The sequence below is a fragment of the Corylus avellana genome, chromosome ca3 (assembly GCF_901000735.1).
Source record: "Corylus avellana chromosome ca3, CavTom2PMs-1.0".
In the NCBI taxonomy this organism is placed as follows: domain Eukaryota; kingdom Viridiplantae; phylum Streptophyta; class Magnoliopsida; order Fagales; family Betulaceae; genus Corylus; species Corylus avellana.
In genome coordinates this window covers 9,131,850-9,139,314 of record NC_081543.1, presented here as the reverse complement: position 1 = coordinate 9,139,314, position 7,465 = coordinate 9,131,850, and the positions used below count along the sequence as shown (strand labels likewise).

General features: G+C 34.5%; 1 non-coding gene across 1 annotated transcript; it reads right to left on the bottom strand.

Annotated features, from left to right (window-relative positions):
- Positions 1-3,491: 3,491 nt before the first annotated feature.
- Positions 3,492-3,597, bottom strand: LOC132176775 (small nucleolar RNA R71). Its single transcript, XR_009439631.1, has one exon. It is a non-coding gene; the product is annotated as a small nucleolar RNA R71 (small nucleolar RNA).
- Between the last annotated feature and the right edge of the window lie 3,868 nt (positions 3,598-7,465).

Here is a 7,465-nt window from a genome sequence, read left to right as displayed (position 1 = left end):
ACGAGCTGGGGATGTTACACACTGAATTTGGCTAGGAAGATAAGTATATTACTTGTGACATGAATAAATCCAAAACCACAAAGCCAATAGATGCTTCTAGGAGGAAATATTTCATCCAATGTGTTAGTTTTTTAATCTTTTAGTGGGCCAACAACGGCTAGTTCAAGTTATAACTTTGAAGGCCATTTATGAAAGCACAATAAAACTTAACCTAGTTATAATACTTTTCATCGCATGTGATTGAAAATTAACCAACTTCCATAACAAATTAAGCATCTATGCATAGAGTTGTTTTAACTTTTTTATTTACTTGGTTGAGTTCTTCAACATCATGTATCCTCACTTTAAGTCAATATCACGAAGAAGCAAGACTCCATCGTTTCGGCCAAATGCTCGGAGTCGACGAGCCAACGCTAACCCTTAGCAGTACGTGTTAACACGCACCACCGTTAATGCGAAAAACCAGGAAAAAAATAGAAAGAAGAGAGGAGAGAGAACATAGTGTTTTTCGCTTGTCGTGTAGTGTTCAAAAGTTGGAGGAGAAATTAACAAATCAACAAACATTAAAGTGGTTATACATTTGCAATGAAAAAAAGAGGCAATAACGAACTAAACATTTATGACACAGAAACTATGACAAAACCATCACATAGTGAGAAATTGCTTTGTTTGATGCCAGTCTCAAATTTGAATTTTATGTAGGTAGCAAACATACAAACGAAGTGTACCTGATAAGTTTCTGTATCATGGCTCTTGGCCTTTTGCTTTTCTATCTATGCAGTTTCACCCATCAATTTACATCTCACAATTTGGAAGAGATACCGGAAAAGCAGAACATCAATGAGACAATTTATTCAGGAGAAAGAGTTATAATACTTTTCACCTTATGCGATTGAAAATTGACCAACTTTCATAACCAATTAAGCATCTATGTACTTGGTTGAGTTGTTTTAACTTTTCATCTGGTCCATGTTTCATGAAGAATTGTCTTTCTCAAATTGTCCCATTGATGTTCTGCTTTTCCAGTATATCTTCCAGATTATGAAATGTAAATTGATGGGCTAAACTGCACAGATAGAAAAGCAAAAGGCCAAGAGCCATGACACAGAAACTTATCAGGTACACTTCGTTTTTATGTTTGTTGCCTGTAGAAAATTCAAATTTGAGATTGGCATTCAACAAAGCAATTTCTCACTATGTGATGGTTTTATCATAGTTTCTGTTTCACAAAGGTTCAGTTTGTTACTGCCTCTTTTTTTCCTAGCCCATGTATAACCATTTTAATGTTTGTTAATTTGTTAATTTCTCTTCCAACTACTGAACACTACACAACTAACAAAAAACGCTTTGTTCTCTCTCTTCTCGTCTTTCTATTTTTTTCCTGATTTTTTGCATTAACGGTGGTGCGTGTTAACGCGTACTGCTAGGGGTTAGCGTCGGCTCGTCGATTCCAAGCATTTGGCCTCTACGATGGAGTCTCACTTCTTCGTGATATTGACTTAAAGTGAGGATACATGATTATGAAGAACTCAACCAAGTAAATAAAAAGTTAAAACAACTCTATGCATAGATGCTTAATTTGTTATGAAAGTTGGTCAATTTTCAATCGCAAAAGGTGAAAAGTATTATAACTAGGTTAAGTTTTACTGTGCTTTCATAAATGGCCTTCATAGTTATAACTTGAACTAGCTGTTGTAGTCCCACCAAACGATTAAAAAACTAACACATTGGATGAAATATTTCCTCCTAGAAGCATCTATTGGCTTTGCGGTTTTGGATTTTTTCATGTCACAAGTAAATTTATACTTATCTTCCTAGCCAAATTCAGTGTGCTGGTCTTGTTAGTTCCATGTTTTGAGCTTTTTAGCCTTGTGCCTAGGTAAGAGGAAAGGACAAATCTATATAAACCAATACCAAGATTTGAAATCTGGTCCATGTTTCGTGAAGAATTGTCTTTTTCCTAAATAAATTGTCCCATTGATGTTCTGCTTTTCTGGTGTCTCTTCCAGATTGTGAAATGTAAATTGATGGGCTAAACTGCACAGATAGAAAAGCAAAAGGCAAAGAGCCATGACACAGAAACTTATCAGGTATACTTTGTTTTTATGTTTGCTACCTACAAAAAATTCAAATTTGAGATTGGCATCCAACAAAGCAATTTCTCACTATGTAATGGTTTTGTGAAACTTTCTGTGTCACAAAGGTTCAGTTTGTTACTGCCTCTTTTTTTCCTTGCACAGGTATAACCACTTTAATGTTTATTGATTTGTTAATTTATCTTCCAACTATTGAACACTACACGACAAACAAAAAACGCTATGTTCTCTCTCCTCTCACCTTTCTATTTTTTTCTGGTTTTTCGCATTAACAGTGGTGCATGTTAACGTGTACCGCTAAGGGTTAGCATTGGCTCGTCGACTCCGAGCATTTGGCCACTACGTTGGAGTCTTGCTTCTTCATTTTCTATTCAAAAATCACTCAACTTTCGAAACTAGGTTAAACTTAGATTTTTCAATTTTGCAATTTGGTTATATTTTGTTTTTGTGCACTTAGAAAAAAAAAAAGAAAAAAAAAAAAGAAAAAGAAGAGAGAGAGAGAGAGAGAGAGAGAGAAAAGATAAAAAATAAAAATAAAAAATTTGTCACTGTTTTGCAGCTTTTGGCGAATCATCTTCCTCACACCAATGGAAGTGCGATCGAGCACACACCTGTGGGGATCGAGCGCACTCATAGCCAAGGCAGCAGCATCAGACGCACCAGCGCAACAGGCAGCAACATTAGATGGATCAGCATACCTACGCTCAATCCCATCTACCCTGCGCTCGAGCGCAACAACGCAGTGGACAGCACCTGTGGCAAATTAGTAGTTGAAAAATTTGCCTAATTTTTTTTGGCCCATTTGTGAGTTTTTAGTTTTTGTTTGCATTTATTTTTGTAATTCTGTTTGTTTTTGTTATAAATGTGTTTGGTAGCTTAATTTAATTGTGTTAATGCATACCTTATTGTCGATCTTTGAACTTGGAGCTAACACCCTTAGATCCCAAAATTGAAAGAACTTCTATAAGGAATCTAAGAACACCAGTTGGGTCAAAAATTTTTGAAGCAATGCAAGAAATTTCGAAAAACGGGGAAGAAGCTAGGACCCTTATGGAGTTGTTCGCACCCATCGCTACCAATCCTCCATCCTGCATATTGCTTGCGACTAATGCTACTCATTTTGATCTGAAAGCCCATGTCATTCAACCGCTTCCCTGTTTCCATGGTTTAAAGAATGAGAATTCGTACAGTCATGTGAAGACATTCTTGGATATTTGTTCGACTTTTAGGTTTCAAAATTTATCTGAGGAGTCGGTTCGTCTTAGGTTGTTTTCTTTTTCCCTACATGATAAGGTGAAAGCCTGGTTAAACTCCAACATGCTCAAATCCATCACTTCTTGGGAAACCCTGGTCAGCAAGTTCTTGAATAAATTCTTCCCAATGTCCAAGGTCAATGGATTCGGTCGGGAGATTAGCGGTTTTACTCAGGAAGAGGAAGAGAAATTCTATGAAAGCTAGGAAAGATTTAAGGAATTAATTTTGAAATGCCCACCCACGGATTTGAGACTTGGCAGCTCATTCAGTTTTTCTATAATGGTTTGACTCAACTTAACTGTAACATGATTGAGTCCAAGAATGGTGGAGGCTTCTTAAGTCTTACAAGAGATGAAGCCTATAAATCTTTGGACAAATTGTCTGATAGTTCTCAACAATGGAATTTTTCAAGTCGTTTGGATAAGTCATTTAAAATTCCCAAGAAGGGAGGCATCTATGGGGTAAAAGATGATGCTGATTTAAAATGGAAAGTCGAGGCTCTCACTCATAAGGTCGAAGCTGTCTTTGTGAGCCAATCAATTAATTCAACAAATGCTCACCAAGTTGAAGGATGCTCATATTGTGCTAGCCCTATGCACCTGGCCCAAAATTGATCTTTTGCCGAGTGTCTGATGGAGCAAGTCAATGCCTTCAACGACTATAGGAAACCATCAAGTGGACCTTTTGCTGAGATCTATAATCCAAGGTGGCGGAATCACCCCAATATCTCTTGGAGGCAAAATCAACCACTAAATCAAGGGTGAGCTTCTAATCATACTCAGAATCAATACCATTCTGGATTTCCTTCACAGGTTCAGAATCAATTCCGCTCAGCTCATCAAGGCCAGCCTCCTGATTTTCAATCTACGACTCAAGTGCCACCATCTGCACTACAGTCATCTTTGGAAGACACATTAAAAGTGTTCATGCAGCTAACTAGCCAATCCATACATGAGATTAAGAACTCCACCATGGTCAACACTCAAGCTATTGCCAAGATGGTAGGGCAAATTGGCTAGTTAGCAAATCAATTGGGTGAAAGAGAGAAGGGAAAGTTCCCTAGTCAACATGTGCCTAACCCAAAATGGCAGTTTGTTGTTGGAAGTTCTTCTGCCCCTACTCATGGGCAAGAACATGTGCAAGCCATTGTAACACTGAGATCAGGGAAACAAGTAGACAATTAAGTGTCTATGCCTACTAAAGATAACCAAGAGAGGGCAGAAGAGGAAAGAAGCCACAACACTCATATGAAGGTTTCGGAGCCCAACTCTACCATTCCCATTGTTGATGATATAACTCGCACTCCCAAATGAGCCCGAACGTTTCCCAAGAAAATTATCAAAGCCATTGAACAAAGGATCAATTAGTTTCTATGAAGTGGAAATGAAGAGGTAAATTGTACACCAAAGAAAGGTGGACTATGGCTTAAGAGATTAGAAGAATGGAACATAGCTGCAATATTAAAGCATACTTAGAACCTTTTTGCTTAATCCGATTCTCTTTGGGTAGCTTAGGTTAAGATGAACTTGCTAAAAGGGAGAAACTTTTGGCAACTTAAAATCCAACAAAATGCTACATAAATTGGAGGAAAATTCTTAAGTTGAGGGACTTAGCTAAGAAGTTCTTGAAGTTCTGGGTTGGAAATGAGAGCTCGTGTAGCATTACTTTATTAAATTTGGCAAACCCAATGCAACCTTAATTTTTCGAACTCGAACTCTAAAAATAGGCCTATATTTACATTGTGATTTCATAGACAAAAAGTTCAATTTTAAACTAAATTGCAGAAAATAAATTGTTTGGGATAGCATTTTTTAAAAATTGCAATTTGAAAATGTAAAAAATCTATGCTTTCAAATTGAAGGTAAAGAGTTTTTTTTTTAAAAAAAAAAATGCACAATTTTAAGGTTAAATTGTGATTTTAAATGTCAGACTACGATTTTGCCAAATACTTAATTGAATTTTAAAATCACACATTTTAAAATCCATATTTTTAAATTGCACTTTTTAAAATTGCACCAACCTTATTATTGCAAGGGAAAATAGTTGAACAAATTAAGCAGGAAGTTGACCGATTAATATCACTTCTCTATCATTTATAGGGGTGGGCATATTAACCATTTTCTACCTACCAACAGCCATCAAATCTTCAAAACTTATTGATAACCGACTTCAGGAAGTTAGTAGGCAAAATAAAAATACCGTTTCGACATCGATTTGATTTAGTTTGGTAGGCAGTAGAATTTTATTTTTGTTAGTTAACCGACAATTAACCGACTTAACCAATTTTTTAAGTGAATTTTAAATTTTATCTGGTAAGTTTTTTTTTTGTGTTTTGGTTGTTCATTTGGTCCATGTTCCATGAATTTACTTTTTCTTTTTTTTTTTCATTTATAAAGCATATGTTTTACTAATGTTATAATTACAAAAAAATTTATTAATCTTAACATAAAAACTTGTAACCGACTATTTATTTACCAAAAAGTTAAAAATATTCTTTGTCGGTATAAAAGCAGTTAATTAACTGAGTTTCATGAATCGTTAAGTAAAAATATTTCTACTGACACTAACACCGATGCTGACTGAACTGATATCTACCGAACCCATACTCTGGCCTAATCATTTAACCCTTTGTGTCCTTGGCGTCACTGTCATTTATAATCTTACGTGTTGTGCATTTTGTGCACATTTTCACTCTGACAAATCTGTCCCTTACGAAACTTCAAGGAAGTTTCCTCCCACAACATGCATTAAGGTGGTCCACGATCTGCATCCCACACTAGCGAATGGAGCAGCGCCACGTGGCATCGAGATGTCCATTCCTTTTCTAAAATTCATGGCTTAAACCTAAATTGGTCCTGCCGATGCTCTCCAGCTACCACTTGATTTTATCCCAGGCCATGTGCTTTTCGTTCACGTCATGCTCATCTTCAATAATTCCGTGAAACCCATTTCTAATTTGGTAATTTATATGCCGGTGGCACTTTTTTATATATTTTTTAATATAATATATGTATATAAATAGTTAAATTTATATATTTATGTTAAAATAATTAAGCTTTATCCTTGCTCATAAAAAAATAAAAAGAAAAAAAAGGGCTTCGCCCATGGCCCCCTATTAGAACAAAAATCATTTTATACCCAAATCTCAAATAACCCAAATTTGTTATTAAAAAAAATTAAGCATGAGCAATAGTCACGGAAAAGAGTTCTTAACGTAGTAATTTGACAAAAGTGACTTAAATCTTCACTTTTTAGACTCACTATTTTAATCAAAATAAAATTGTGAGTGAACAGTACTCACTAAAGATAGTGAGTATTGTTCATTCACTAAATGAATAAAAAATAATATAAATTTTCTCTCTTCTTCCTTATTCTTTGAAAAATTTCAAATATATATATATATAAAAGTATTTAAAAATAATATTTAAATGGAATAGTAAAAGTTGATAGTTAAAATAGTGAGGCTGTTGGGGGTGCTTTAAAAAAGTGAATAGTTAAAATAGAGAAAAGTATATTTTGATTATTTTGGTAAATAAAATTTGGTGAGACTACCAAGAATGCTAATGTATGAGCTGAAGCTCTACAACTAAGAAGAAAAGACAGAATGTCAGGTTTTATTTTAATAGATATTTGAGTTGAAAAATTGAAACATATTAAAACCTAGTTATTCTGTTTATTTTTTTTCAATATTAAACCGATACTAATCTTATTTTTTATACATTAATTTAATCTTCTATTCAAACATATTTTTTTACCCTCATATCCAAAATTTCTGAGTCCGCCACGCGGAAAACCCTAAATAATGAAAAAAAAAAATGGGATAAATGTAAAATTAATCTTTATAGTTGATCAAAATTATAAATCACGTACTTCATAAGGTATAAAAAATAATTTATAGGTCTATGTAGTTGACCTAAATTACAAATCACTCACCGTGGTATAAAAAATAATTTATAGGTCCTCAAGGTATACCAAAATAACAGTTTACTTCTTAAAATCAGTTTTTGTTAAGTAAGTTAACAAAATTGGTCACTTTGCCACGTCATACCCAACAAAAACGTTATATGTGTTATTATTAATTTTTGACTTTCAAAAATGACAATAATGATTTTTCA